This window comes from Glycine soja, chromosome 8 (assembly GCF_004193775.1).
Source record: "Glycine soja cultivar W05 chromosome 8, ASM419377v2, whole genome shotgun sequence".
Lineage (NCBI taxonomy): Eukaryota > Viridiplantae > Streptophyta > Magnoliopsida > Fabales > Fabaceae > Glycine > Glycine soja.
In genome coordinates, this window is record NC_041009.1 from 21059909 (window position 1) to 21074261 (window position 14353).

At 34.4% G+C, this 14353-nt stretch overlaps 2 pseudogenes; both read right to left on the reverse strand.

The window, feature by feature from the left end:
- Positions 1–5711: 5711 nt before the first annotated feature.
- LOC114424009 lies at positions 5712–6495 on the reverse strand (annotated as a pseudogene).
- A 193-nt stretch (positions 6496–6688) lies between these two features.
- LOC114424010 lies at positions 6689–12568 on the reverse strand (annotated as a pseudogene).
- Positions 12569–14353: the final 1785 nt, after the last annotated feature.

Genomic DNA, 14353 nt, shown 5'->3' on the forward strand with positions numbered 1-14353 from the left:
TTTAAGTCATTTCTCGCCTAATCTAAAAATAAAATAAATTTCCACCGATCGTTTGAATTGCATCATCCGTTAATTTCGGTTAAAATGAATTCCGATCGTTCGGTCGTGCCGTAACCACATTGGAAATCAAAAAAGAGGTAAAATAATAATATAATAATCAAAAAGTACTTTTTTAGTAAAATAAAGCGAAAAATCAATCGGACGTTTTCTCTTTGGGATTTCTCATTCTTAATTGAATTGACAAATAACTAAAGTGAAACTAAGGCTAAAATCAAACTCGCCTAGTCAAGCTCGTCCACAAAAATAGGTTTTGAAATTTTATCATTTCAGTTTCTTACTAAGTAAAATGGATCATTTTTAAGGTCCAGCGCCTTAAAATGATCACCCTTCAAGTAAAAAGAATCACTTGATTCACGCATAAGAAAGAACTACGTAGGTCTGATTTCCTCTTTGATGGAGGGTACGTAGGAGCAAGAGCCCCGCTTTTGTCGACCTCAAAAAATAAAAAGAAATAAAGTTAAGGTAACACAATTTCCACAATTCTAAAAAATAGGCTGTTGTCCTTTGAGACAAACGTAAGAGGTGCTAATACCTTCCTCAAGCGTAAATACAACTCCCGAACTTAGAATTTTCATTTTGACCGGTTTCCTTCGGTTTTCCCGACGTTTTCCACAAATAAACGTTGGTGGCGACTCCTCGCATCTTTCCTCCTTTGGAAAGCGCACCTGTGAGCCTCGCCTTGCTCGCCCGCAAAAGGGCATGTTGCGACACTATCCATGGTTGGACTTTATTTGCCAAAACCTGTATTCACTCATGGCCATCTATATGTTGCATTGTTAAGGGTCAACTCAGCAAAATGATTAAAAATCCTGATTCATGATGATGAGCAGAAAAGCATGAATTCCATTACCAATGTAGTATTCAAAGAAGTGTTCAGAAACATTAAAAGATAAATTTCAGTTGTTTAATATCAGGTTCAATTCTATTGTCATGCTTTTTCAAACAGTCCTATTCTTTAATAATCAATTCTTCCACATTGCATTATGACTGCATTATATAATTTAACTTATTACAATCTTCAATACAATTCGATTGATATTAAATATTGAGAATTGACTATCAGTTTCAATTCTTTTGTCATGCTTTCTGAAACAATGCTACTCTTTTGTGATCACTTCTTGCAGACAATTCCATTGATTTTAAATACTAAGAATCCACCAACAATAACAACAAGCAATCTATAATTTTTTAAAAAGTGCCTCCTTAATGAAACATAACCGCTTTGACACAGACACACAGTCGGAAAAATACATACATATATACATATATATATATATATATATATATATATATATATATATAACACACGTCCTTTTATTAATAACAAAATAATAATCATCAAGAAATTTAATTACCACCACAAGAACGTGTAAAATAGTTTAGTCATTGGGTAAACTTTACATTATTAATCTATTAATTAATCCATTAAGGCGAAAACCTCATAGAAAAAATTAACCCATTTAAGGCCCAACTATTACATGCACACCACAAACAACACTAAAGTCCAATCAGTTCTGAAACCATTCAAAAAAAAACCGTTTGGTTACTTCCATAACTATTCACGTTCAGACGCTTCACATCATCACTAGCTTTCCCATTCAAGAAGCAACTATTGAGTTGCACCATTTCCAACAAAAACCTACCGCCACTTATGGCATTGAGAAGATAAATCAACTAATCAAGTTCACTCAAATATTAAGCCATATTACAGGTTTCTTTGGAAACTTCATTTCAACAGCCTATCACCATACTTTCACAACTTCAGACAAACCCAAAATGAGTATCGCATCTTCCACCGCCTCAACCAGAGTAAGGAGTGTCTCTTAAAAAGTTGATATCTTCCAACGGATTATTTTTTCACTTTAAATTTTTTACATTACTAAATCTTGTGTTCATGCAGATCATATATCCAATTGTAAGACCACCTGCAATCATCCAATTCAGAGTGGCTTTGCACAATGACCAGGTTATAGTTTAAAATAGAAAAAGTTTTTTTTTGTTCCCTTGCATCTGTTTGTTATTCCTTACATTCCATTTGCATGGTTTTTGATTGATCATATTATTTGTTTAGAGTTACAATTCTTTTGTTTTTTTTCCCTGTTTCCTGCCTTCCTTGTTCTATTTTTGTCTCTTTTTGCTGGCTTCCATGCTTCCATTGCATTTGCATGCTTTTCGATTTACCACATTATTACTTTAAATATATAGCATTTTGACTTTGCTTTTCAATTGTATATTCATCATACTTCAGTTATGCTTCAATTATAGTATTTTTGCTCTATTTTGCATTTCATTCTTGACATTTCATATATTACTGATTTTCAAATACTTTAGTTATCCTTTGGTTGTAGTTTTCGCATGGAACTTTATATCATTTTGGTTTAGTTCCTTTAACTTTTTCCATTTTCTCTTTTGACATATTATTTCTTTTCATACAATTTCTTCCTTTTTGTATCCAGACATTCATAGAAATACCCCCATTCTACCATGAACAATGGGCACCGAATTACCCACAAGAAGTTCGGTTCAAATACAATGGAGCAACCTACCCAATATGAGTCCAACAACACCGAGGCAGATATTTTTTTGCAGATGGACTCGTAGAGGTCAGGGCAGATTTAAAAGTCTATGAGTCTATCATCATCAACTTCTTTGCCTGCGATGATAACACCATTTTTTATTTACATTTTACACCTCCCTTGAATCAACAGACATGTGGCAAACCAATACTTCATTCCCGCCAACATATCTGGACAACAAAAATAACCCAATGTATACTGGGTGCTCCCCAACCGCTGGTAACATGCAATCAGATTAACTTGCATTATTATGAGAATTTCAATCACATTATTAATCTATATAAATGATATGCAGGAAATCCCATCACATGCAAGGAAATATCTGAAAGAATGTGACAATCACTTGACAATTATAAGGAAGAATGCACCTCCTTTGCAATGGGACGTCGTTACGCTCGACCACGACATTAAAGATAAAAGTATCATCCGGCCATGGTATAAGTTTCTCAGGAAAAATGATTTCCATCATAGGGACGAGGTATCATTCTACTACCGGCCACACGAAAGAATTTGGGAAATAGTCATTAGAAGAGAAAGGAAGTGGCAATAATTTTCATTTTATATGTAATTCTATTTTGTTTATTTTGTTTGAACAAGCTCTCTTTTACCAACATTATAAATACATATCTATCTAATCTTCAATTATACTACTGTGATTGCAATTTTACTAACTAAGTCCCTATTAATCAGCCTTATCATTTTGGTGTCCATGAAAAACAACCCGTGCATGTGCACGGGTTGCAGACTAGTTATTTTATAAAGGTAAATCAGAGTTAATAATTATGATATCTTAAATATCAATCATTTTAGAGTTATTTAATCTTATTTATTTGGGATAATTAAACAACCCTGAACCAAATTATACATGTGAAATATTGGTAGGAGCGTATTTTAATTCTTATATTCATTCATTTTATTTTTCTCATTATATCATTCATTATTTTTATTATATATAAAGCTAATATTCTACGCCAAATCAACGATAAATGAAAAATCAAATGGCAGCTTAAGCTTGATATACTATTTTATAGATGATGACAAAATCAATGACAATAACTATAGAAAGGTAAAACATGTCATTTACCTTGTTGCAGCCATGAAACCAAATGCTATCATCATTTCCCATCCATTGATGTTAATACTATAAATAATAAAATTTAATTTTAATTATGCTAAGAGAGAAGAGGTCAAGACTATAAAATATACAACAACTTCCAAGTTAGGAATACATATGATAGCAACACAAGCCAAGCTCCCAACAGCAGGCCCAAAAGGATACTAAGGAAGCATGCCCATTTCCTGGACTATCAGTGACCTTATCTCATTCTTGCTCTACAGAATTAGTTAGGATCACTAAATTAGTTACCTACTCCACTACCTATTATGGTTATTATCCCATAACAAAATTTGTCATATTGTGAACAGCCAATGATTGGCTTTGTATTCATCAATGACATCACTATATAAACCATATCAGTGAATAAAATGAGCAAGAAAACGTTTATCAATTAGCTCTTACTTACCTTAGTGTAGCTCAGTCCTCTATCATCATATACATTAATCTATATCCAATTTCCTATATAAAGGAAATCCAAATTTATTCAGCAATCATGGCATTTATAAAGAACTTATTAACCCCTTTAGTTGACAGAGAAAAAAGCTCACGATAACATGGCACCAAATGAAATGGAAAGCTTGGAAGCAGGCCAAAGATCTTTGAATGCTAAAAAAGAGAAACCTTTCCATGTTTCAGGGCACCAATCACATGTAATAAATATCAGTTGACCAATATTGGGAATCCAGTATGCCAAAATTGTTGAAATCATTGCCCTAGGAATCCCATACTTGAATTGCATGGTGAATAGCCAGGAGAGGGACACGTGAATGATTATTGATAAAGCTGCCAAAAATGAAATAATGACATTATTGCTTTGAGATTGAAGGAATGTCTGGCAGTTGTTTGAGACAATATAAGAAAATAAGATAGGAATTGAGCAAATACAAATGGTTCTTGCCACTTCTGTTATGCTCTCATCTTGGCCTAAGAGAGTCAAAATTGGGCTTGTGAAGATGAACAACGGAAGAAGACATATTGCAGTTAAGAATAAAACTATCCATGATCTTTGAAGATACACTCATCATGTCATATTCTTTTTGTGTCGTATGCTTGTCCACAAAGTGTTGACACAAGCAAAAAATTTGTGTTATTCCTCGTCAATACTTATTCATTGAATAAATTGTAATGGTGGCCAATAGCCATATGCAAGTGAAGTATTTAGATTTTTATACACACTAAAAAAAACTGCAGTACATTATATACTAAGAAATTTGGTGGAAATACTGAATTACACATGCACTACCAAAAGCGTATTAGAGGAAAATGATTTAACCATGTTTTACCCTTGTACTTCATGCAGACTCGAAACTTTTGTATCTATGGTCATACAACAAGAATGAAGAGGAATGTGGATTTTGGATGTCAAGATCTATCCCCTACAACCAATATACACAAAGCAGATTGTAACATGTTAGAATTAGATTGATGGTCCAATACATGATTAGTCTGTTCATACATGTAGTGAACCACTTGATTGGCTTCAAAGTATCCATATCTACCATAGCACTTGACCTTCTTGCTCTCTATACCTCTCTTTGTCTCCTCCACTCCATCAGTTTGTGTCCAAAACCACTGAAAAGAAATACAATAGCCCCCTTTGAAAGGAATTTAGAGCCACTTTGTCTATTGACATGTACAATGAACACTTTCCAGTTCCAAATACCAAAAAGAAGAAGAAAGAAGCACTTGAACAAAATTATAGGTCGTAGAAAAACCTCAAAACTCAAAAGAATACCACTTAAACATGACAATAAATTATTAAATGTTAGGACTTACTTCTTGCACCTAGCCTTGAGCTTTCATAAGATTACCCAAGTTGCTATGGGCATGAACCTGTTGTAGTACAGTAGAAAAAAATCACATAAGCCACATGATAAAACAGAATGTAGAACAACAACAACAACAACAACAATAATAATAAAATAAAACTAAAACAAAAGAGCTCTTCCTCCATGGTCCTACATTATGTGAAGAGCCTTCGCAAGAGGATAACTAATTGCAAAACCTCCTCCGCCATAGGCCATGTTGTAAGAGAAGAAAATGTTTTGCAAGTGACTCTCCGACAAACTCCCCATCTAATAGAACGATTGTGATTGTATTTTCTCAAAATGTGAATTAGGTTTTCGGTGAAGAAAATGGAGTCGTCATCGCTCATCATGAACCACTGCATGTCCTTCATCCCCAGTCGCAGCGCCTCTGACACGATCCGCGAGATCCTAATCGCCGACCGATGCCCTTGCTTGTTCGTGTACTTAAGCATTGTTGTGTCATCAGAGATTTGCACGACAGGAGTGTGTCGCTATTGTTTTCCTTTGATTTCACCTTCTCGTCGAGCCACACCACATCGTGCATGTCCCTCGCTATGTACTAGAGTTTGATGTAGCTTTTCCTTTGGTCCCATAGCTTGGTCGACGCCGCGATTCCGAACACCAAGTGGAAGAGGTTGGTCCGGTCCTCAAGATTTGTCTCACGGGAGCCTCGTTTGAGAACTGCGATGGCGGAGGCGATGGCATTGACGGCGATGATGGTTTTGGAGAAGGTGTCGGTGGAGAATAGGGTGTCTTTGCAGGTGCGTGAGGTGGAGACAAGCTTGAGCGTGTATATGATGTAGGTGACAAAGAAGAAGAGAATGAGAAGGACAAGAAGTTTTGGTAATGTTGGGTGTTGTGGTGTAATGGGAGTGGCAACTGTGGGAGTTCTCATTTGTTCCCAAATTAGCTTCTCTGACTCTTTCTCACCCATTTTGGAAGGAATGAGAAATGCAGGCCTAAAAATCCCAAAATTGAGATTCAGTGATTATTGAGGGGGAGGCATGGGTGGTGGCATTGCTAGCCTAGTTTCAAATTCACAAAATGCAGGATCGTAACGGCAGAAGAGTGAGTGACATGGGTTCCTGCTTGATGGAGAAGAGCTCGACACAATCTGCAGTGAACTACTATCGAGGGGTGTCGGCAGAGCTGAGAAGCTGCAGCTGATGGTGGTGGTGGTGGTCGCCCTGCGTGGAAATCATGGTTCCGGCAGAGAGGTACAGCGAGAGAGATCTCTCGTGATGTTTAGGAACCCTAGAAGTAAGAATAAAGAAAAACATATTTAAAAAAAGAGAATATAGAGTGCTAAAGAATATAAAGCGGGAGCTACATATTAAAAAAGAGAACCATCAGACAATAATGAAGGTTAGTGAAAGATAGGGTACTCAATACTCTAGATTTTGCTGACTTTAAGACTTGTGTGGACTGCATTAAGGGTAAGCAGACCAACATGTCTAAGAAAGGTGTTAATAAGAGTTCAAGCATAATAGAAGTAATTCATACTAACATTCGTTGTCCAGATATGGATACATGTGGTCAAAACTATATTTATCACCTTTATAGATGATTATTCATGATATATGAATGTTTATTTGCTTCATAATAATAATGAAGCATTGGATGCCTTCAAAGTCTTTAAGGCTGAAGTTGAGAACCAATGTTGCAAACAAATAAAAATAGTGAGATCAGATATAGGTGGAGAATATTATGGCAGATATACTAAGAATGGAGAAGTACCTAGTCCCTTTGCAAAGTTTCTTCAAGAATATGGGATTGTTGCCCAGTACATTATGCCTGATTCTCCAAATCATAATGATGTTGCAAAAAGAAGGAACCAAACATTATTTGACATGGTACGAAGTATGCTTAGCAACTTTAATCTTCCTAAATCCTTGTGGGTTAAAGCACTAAAGACGACAGTGTATACATTAAAATGTGTTCCAACTAAGGTTGTCCCAAAGACACCTTTTGAGTTGTTAAAAGGTTGGAAACTGAGTTTGAAACATATGCGCATTTGGGGTTGTCCATCTTAGGTAAAAATATAAAACCCATAAGAGAAGAAACTTGACCCGAGGACTATTAGTGGGTATTTCATTGGATATGCCAAAATGTCTAAAGGTTATAGGTTTTACTGTCCACATCATATTACTAGGATTGTGGAATCAAGAAATGCCAAGTTTCTTGAAAACGACTTGATCAGTGGAAGTGATCAATTGAGGGACTTAAGTTCTGAAATTGATCATATATAGTCTTAACCTTCCATCAAGTGAAAGATTGGTTGTAATTCATACCCCTCAAGTTCAAAGGGATGATGAACAACAAATAACTGACATTCCACAACTTGTTGCTGATAATTCAGTAGATCAAGTTGATCATCAAGAAAATGTTGAACAACCAACTGAACAACATGATCCATAAGAAAATGTTGATGTAGCATTAAAGAGATCTACTAGAGTAAGAAAATAAGCTATTCTTAGTGTTTATATTGTATATTTGCAAGAATATGACTATAATATTGGAGCTGAAAATAATTTAGAAACTTTTGATCAAGCCATGAGTTGTAAAAAGTCAAATTTATGGTATGATGCCATGAAGGATGAAATGAATTTCATGCAAAGTAATGAAGTTTGGAACCTTGTAGAGTTGCCTAATGGGGGCAAAGGCCATTGGCTATAAATGGGTCTTTAGGACCAAAAGGTATTCATTAGGCAACATTGAGAGATACAAGGCAAGACTCGTTGCAAAGGGATTTACTTAAAAAGAAGGAATCGATTACATAAGAGACATTTTCTCCTATATCTAAAAAAAATTCTCTTTGTATTATCTTGGCATTAGTTGCTCATTTGACCTTGAGTTGCTACAAATGGATGTGAAAACAATCTTTCTTAATGGTGATTTAGAGGAGGAGGTTTATATAAAACAACCTGAAGGCTTTTCCTCTAGTAGTGGTGAGCATTTGGTTTGCAAGCTTAAGAAATCTATATATGGTTTAAAATAAGCCTTCCGCCAGTGGTACCTTAAGTTTCATGGGATAATTTCTTCATTTTGTTTTGATGAAAACCCCATGGATCAATGCATATACCATAAGGTTAGTTGGAGTAAAATATGTTTTCTTGTTTTATATGTAGATGATATTTGCATCCAATGGCCGGGGTTTGCTTCATAAGGTGAAACCATTTCTCTTTAAGAATTTTGACATGAAGGATATGGGTGACACATCTTATGTCATTGGCATTAAGATTCATAGAGATAGACCTCAAGGTATTTTAAGTCTATTACAGGAAACCTATATTAACAAAATTTAGAGAGATTTTGGACGAAAGATTGTTCACCAAGTGCCACTCCAATTGTGAAGGGTGATAAGTTTAATTTGAACCAATGCCCAAAGAATGAATTTGGGAACATATGAAAAACATTTCTTATGCTTCAGTTGTTGAAAGCTTCATGTATGCTCAAGTATGCACAAGGCTTGATATTGCTTTTGTAGTTGGAATGTTAGGAAGATATCAGAGTAATCCAGGTATTGACCACTGGAGAGTTGCAAAGAAAGTGATGAGGTACCTTCAAAGGACCAAAGAATACATGCTTATGTATAGATAGACAAACAATCTAGACGTGATTGGTTATTCAGACTCAGACTTTGTTGGTTCTGTTGATTCACACAAATTAACATTTGAGTACATTTTCATGATGACTGGTAGAGATATTTCATGGAGGAGTGTTAAGCAGACTTTGATTGCTACTTCTACCATGTAAGTTGAGTTTGTCTCTTGTTTTGAGGCTACATCACATGGTGTATGGCTTAAGAGTTTCATTTATAGGTTGAAGATAGTTGATACTATTTAATGGCCTTTGAGAATTTTTTGCAATAACTCAGCTGCTATCTTTATGGCTAAGAATAACAAAAATGGAATTCGAAGAAAGCACATCAACATTAAGTACTTAGCCATTAGAGAAAGAGTAAAAGACAAGAAAGTGGTTATTAAGCATATAAGCACAGAGCTAATGATAATTGATCCTTTGACTAAGGGCATGCCACCGTTTAAGTTCAAGGATCATGTAGAGAGAATGAAACTTGGTTCCACTTTATGATTGTATACATAAAGGTTAGAGTTGAAACTCTTATATTGTGAAATTTCTCATATTCAGGTGCACATTGATTTATTTGAGAAAATTTATGTTTTAGACCAAGAATAAACATTGGGTTTATTCATTAAGTTTTATTACCACATTGAGTATACTATTTGGAAAATTGAACATGTCGTAATACTTGGATGATATTACTAGTTATAAGAGAAACTATTGCTATGATTCACATGTTCATTTCTTAAGTAAATTGTGCATTGACTTATCTTAGCCAATGAGTCAAAACGTTTGGACCAAGTGGAAGAATGTAATAATTTTTAATTAAAAACTTTGATTAACTCCTATATAGTAGTCTGTACATTTTGGACTTGGAAGGTCAAGTGCTCCATTAGTTTTAGAGTTGAAAGGCCGAATACTAAATGACATCAATGGGTGGTAATGACTACTAAATGCATTCTTGATGGTAGAATTTTCAAGAATGAGGGAATGATGAGAATTCTAAGACTGCCCAAATACAGAGACCTATGACTAGGAGTAGGACCAAATAGTCAGTGGATATCCTCCAACAAATGGTATCAAACATACTTAACAAGGCCCAAGTAGAGAAGGATAAAGGCCTAGTGACAGAAGTACTACCAAGAATCTTAATTGTTGCTGAAGGTCCAAACTAATTTGAAGGCCTATGCCAAATATGTTTTTTCTATTTCTATTTTTTTCGTTGTCATTTTGGCCCAAACTAATTTGAAGGTCCATGCCATTTTTTTTCTATTTTTCATTTTAATTTTAAATTAAATAAAATTGGTGCCTTTCCAACTGCACCTCATATACACTATATGTATTGAACTCGTTTTCAATAGAGGGTCTTTTGGCATTTTGTGAATATTTTGGAAAGCTTCTTTCTGGGTTCTTGTTGAACCAATCTCGGACTTATCAAGGTAATCTTTGTGGCGTCTACCCTTACTTATCTTCCCTCTCTGAAAGTGGCGTCATCCAAACTCTGTGACATGTATCAAGCAATCCGCTCCTAGTAAGGATCACATCAATTTCTTAAGGAAATTGTGCATTGACTTATCTTAGCCAATGAGTCAAAATGTTTGAACCAAGTGGGAGAATGTAATGATTTTTAATTAAAAGCTTTGATTAACTCCTTAACAGTAGTCTATACATTTTGGACTTGGAAGGCCAAGTGCTCAATTAGTTTTAGAGTTGAAAGGCTGAATACTAAATGACATCAATGAGTGTTAATGGCTACTAAATGCATTCTTGATGGTAGAATGCCTATATATAGTACATGTATTTGGTCCCTAAGCTCATATATTTCATTTTCGTTTGATACACCATCTATAGAAAGAGAGTGAGAGCTTGGAAGAATAAAAAACAAAGCAGCTCTTTCATGACAATGGCTGGAGGTATATTCTGAATTTGTTTTCTACATTTTTTAATGACCTGTGTTTCGTTTTGTTGGTTGTAACATTATAGGTTTGATATTTTAGTCTTACATTTATGTCTTCATTCCCAAGCAATTGGTTAACCTTCTTCCTTATCTCTCCCTTCAATATTAATCCATTCTCACCCTTGTCTAATTTCAATTCAACCTTCCACACATCACAAATATACGAACTATTAACAAATTGGTCAGTGACAAATGGCCAACACAAGAAAGGTACGCCACTACATACACCTTATATAGTAGAATTCCAATCACAGTGACTAATAAAGCAAGCTATGGTAGGGAGGTTCAATATCTTCCTTTGAGGTACCCAATTGACAATTTTGCCTTTACTTCCAAGGAATTCATCAGGGAATGCACGATTTACCTTGTTATTATTACTGGGACGTACAACCCAAAGAAAAAGGCATGTTAAAGAGATCAAGTCCTAGAGCTAGTTCTTTGAATTGGCTTGGTTCAACTATTGCTAAACTTCCAAAAGAAACATACACAACAGATTGAGGTGGTTGTTGATCCAACCAATCTTGGCAAGGTGTGTCTTCTTCCCATAATGAATTTATGTTGGTGTCATTTTCCATCAATGGGCCAATTGGGAAGAGCCTTGGAGATATGGCAAGTGCTCCTGGCTCAAGATCAAAAGTGTTGTTGCCAAGTCACCATTCTTCTGACTCCAAGGTTTTCATCTCTTGAGCTATGTGAGGGAAGTAAATCTTACCTAGGCCACCCCATGGGAGGTCTGTAGGATCCATCATAGGCATATTTGGGGAAAGTTGAATTTCTTGTTTTTTGTTTGCTACTCCTGCAATTGCAATGGAAAAAGTTAATAATTTTTTCTTTCATTTTTATACATTTGCAAATTAACTGAAAAAGCCAAATCCATCATTATGCATTTTGGATTTCTAAATCAAAATAATAACATTGATATTTTCTTTTTTTGTAATGAAAATGTATGCACCCCCATGTTGGGGTGATGTAAGCTCCCCTAGTTTTTGAAAGCAATCAAAATGGACTACTAATTTTTTTTTAGAATTTAAATGCAAGCCTAACTCAATTTCAAAAACTAGCTAGGTTGAAGGTTTTACTTTATTTATATAGAGTGTGCAAAACCGGACAACATAGTCAAATGACGACCTAATGTCCAATAATGACCTAATGTACTCGTATGGTTTATTGCAAATCAAAATCACTTTGCAATATCCAAAAGGAGTTACCATAGTAACAAAACTTGTTTGAGTGACATATTAATTAGACATTTCAAAATCAAAAGTGCATATTGAAAGTATTTGAGTATAAGTGTGAGATGAAGTCCTACATCATACAAAAATGAGAAAGTTGAACACTATATAAGTGAATGATAGACCCATAAATTTGAATTTTAATGTTTTAGGTTAATATGCAGTGTCACATACATTTAATTGTTCATGATCTATTAGTATAAATCTAATTGTCATGAATCATGGAAAAGACCCATGTGTTTATCCCCGATTTTTTGACAAATAAATACTCATGTACACATACAACATAATTTGGTCATGGTAAGGTGAGTACTTTTAATACCTTCCACAAATGTGAAACAAAAATTTTAGAGTATTATTTTCTTAACTTTGGCAAAATAGACGCTTGATGAAATTTGTATGTAACTAGAAAAATAAAATTAACTATAACAAGATTGAGTGAAATATTATTCTTACCTTCTTCAAGTTAGACCAAATGTTTTCATGAACCTAACATCGTTTTCCTCAATTAAGATAGGCAATATTCAAATTCCGTATGCGTATTTTAAATTTGGTTTATCATGATCACAGTAATATATAAATCGTCCTAACAGTTCTGATTAATTAATTGCATGAATACTAACAGGATTAGGTCTAATAACTAGGGGTGGGTAAGCGAGTCGGCCCGCTCCGCGTAAGGCCCACCCGCATAAGTCTGCATTGGCAGCGGACCGGGCCAGTCCGCCCCACTTCTTACACGGACCAAATAAATTGGTCCGCCCCCGCCCCGCAGACCCTGCGGGTCAAACGGGCCGGTCCGTGGGCCTAATTTTAAAAGAATTTCAATTTTAATAAAAATACAATGTAATGAAATTAAGTTCAATACAAATGTAAATAAAATCTCAATAACTAGTCAATTACATCAATAAAATAAATAATGTCTTAACAAAAGAAAATTCAAACAATAAATCTAAAATTTAAAATTTAAACATCTTCATCTCTGATGTGAGCTATTTTTTATAATAAAAATATATTGAAATATCTTTAAAAATATTTATTTAACAATTATTTTTGACTTAAATGATAAGAATTGATATTTTTATTATTTATGGCTTGCTGATATAAAAATGATAGATTAAAAGAGAAAAAGATCAAGAAAATATCAAAAAGGAAGATTTTTAGCATGTTATTACTTATCTTTTTTATCTTAATCTTTTATTTTTATTATCTTTTATTTATCTTATCTTATTCTTTTTTATCTTTACTATCTTTTAATTTAAATCTTTTATTTTTATCTTTAAATCTTTATCTTATCTAATATATTTCTTTATCTATTGTTTTAAAAGAAAAGTTTAAAGTGAAAAAGAGAAAATTAAACCTAATATAATTGGGTCAAGGTCACATAAATCAAACTTAATGCGGGCTTTGGGCAACCCGCGGACCCGTGGGCCAAACCCGCATAGTCCGCGGGTTAAGCGGGGTGAGCAAAAAAATATGACATAATCATGGACCGTTTAAAAAAATTGATCCATAACCCGCGCGGACTGCGAGTCCCACGAATTCAAATTCTATTAAAGTATCTTACCAAATATGTACTTTAAAAATAATGTCCACATTTAACATTTAAGAGTGCCAACATTAATTGTGTGAAGCCATGAAAGCGTTAGATTTCTCCTTCCAATCCAAGGAGACTTTTATTAGTTTGTTGTTGGCTGTAAAACTTTATACTATCAGAGTCACATGTCGTAATAATGTTGTAAGTTACTTGTCAAGCTGAAATGACTAAGTGACACTCAGGGCCATGCTGCCAGGGACAAGTCAAAACTCAAAAGTATTTAACCATACTTTTTTTTTTAAATTGCAAATTTAGTTCTTTTAGTTTTCTTTAATTTTGATTTTGATTTTTTTTAATTATTTATGTATTTTGTCATTTTTTTTATCGGTAATCTTGGTCCCAAGTTTAAATTTAGACGTTTACGGTTACACACGAATATTGATTGTTATCAGTCGTGTTCTAATTGGATGATAATTATCATATGTCA